Source organism: Ochotona curzoniae, unplaced genomic scaffold (genome assembly GCF_017591425.1).
Source record: "Ochotona curzoniae isolate NIBS_2020 unplaced genomic scaffold, NIBS_Ocur_1.0 contig_2077, whole genome shotgun sequence".
NCBI classification, from domain to species: Eukaryota; Metazoa; Chordata; class Mammalia; order Lagomorpha; family Ochotonidae; genus Ochotona; species Ochotona curzoniae.
The window spans coordinates 106,203-107,811 of NW_024465316.1; positions in this window are offsets into that span (position 1 = coordinate 106,203).

Consider the following 1,609-nt stretch of genomic DNA (forward strand, 5'->3'; position numbering starts at 1 on the left):
AGGAAACCCTCCTGTGAAAACCCAAACCCAGCAAGGGTGTTCTCTTACAACACTCCCATCGAGTCTATTCCCAGCCTTACATTACACGTGTGTGCCAGTGGTTGCTCCGACCCAGTTGGCTTAGCCCCTCACCAGTCTCAGCCTTTGCCTTCAATGCTGTGGCATAGTATCCCTGACTTTTGCAGGCCATTCAGTGTAAGAGCCTAGTTGGGCATGACATGTGCTCCATTCTGATTTCTGATCTTTCTTGTGAGTTGAGGTTTGCTTGGCACTGCCCAGCCTGCCCAATTCCAGTTGGGGCTCAGTCCAACCCACTTCCTCTTTTAGGATGTACCTTTGGGTGCTATTGCCTTGACCTGCCCAGGCTATGGGTTCCTTTACCCATGAGTGATGGCAAGTGCCATGGTCACACCTAGTTCAGGCCGCCACCACTCCAGCCTGTGAGTTACCTTGTGGGACTTGTATTTCCACAGGGTTGGGCCCACACTTCCCTCACAAAGTCTACCCCTGGACCAAGTTTTCTTGCATGCTGGTTAGTGTCTTGACCCTGCCAAGTGTGACCAGTCCACTATTCCATACCCAGTCAGGTACTTGTATCTAGCCCTACAGACAGTCCCCCATCCATAGCTTTGGTGTGGACTAGTGTGTGACAGTCAGTGATGCTCTATGCTAACAGCCCATCTCAGGATTTCTAATTGGGCTGGTGACTCAGTCTGGCCCAAAAAGATCTTATGGAGACTCCCCTCCAAGTCATGAGGTCTCAATCCTCATGCTTGCCCAAAAGTTTCATGACCTGTTACAGGGAATCACCCAGAATTCTTCTCTCCCCTACACTAAAACTGGCCTTATTCATGGGTGTCCCTAGGCAGCAGTTATATCCTAAAAACCTCAGTTTGCCAGCGGGCAGCCAGCAGGCAGAGCCTGGCACCACTTGATGCACTGGCCACCCAAAGCCAAGGACTTGGTCATTGCCTTTTAGCAGTGGTTTTGGCCTGAGTTCCCAGCATTAGGTCTGGCCTGGAAGGGGCACCCCCACAACCGCCACACTGCAGTGAGTTGCTTTTGCCCCCAACCCCAAGGCCCAAACCCACATTATTCCATTTAATACATTGAGCCTTGAACTCAGGTTTGCCTCCTGTGAACTTAGTGAGACTCAGCAATCTTGGGGGTTACATGTGCCTGCTCTCCTCATGAATCCTTTGTTCTATGAGTCCTAATGATTAGTGTGTCTCTTAAAAACATCAGATAGTTGGCTTGTGCTTTGCCCCCTCCTTCTGTTTGCTCTTTTTCTATCTTGCAAAGAGTCAGTTCTGCATAGATCAGTTGGGTTTATGTTGTAAGGGTGCATATTTATTCTTCTGCCATTTTTCCTTGTTTTCTCCTGGAATCTTGTTACAGTCATTCAGTTACTTCCAGGAAGGTGGGCAGCCAGCTCACTTAACTACTACCATTGTATTTCCTCTTCATCCACTGGCAGGGGAGTGAACAACCCAGTTTCTCATGCCCACTCCCCCTTCAGATACAGAATGGGTATGGTCCTGGGGCTCTTGGCCATGTGTCTGAAAGGTCCAGTCTGATCGATTTCCATTCAGTCACCTTTGCTGTATCA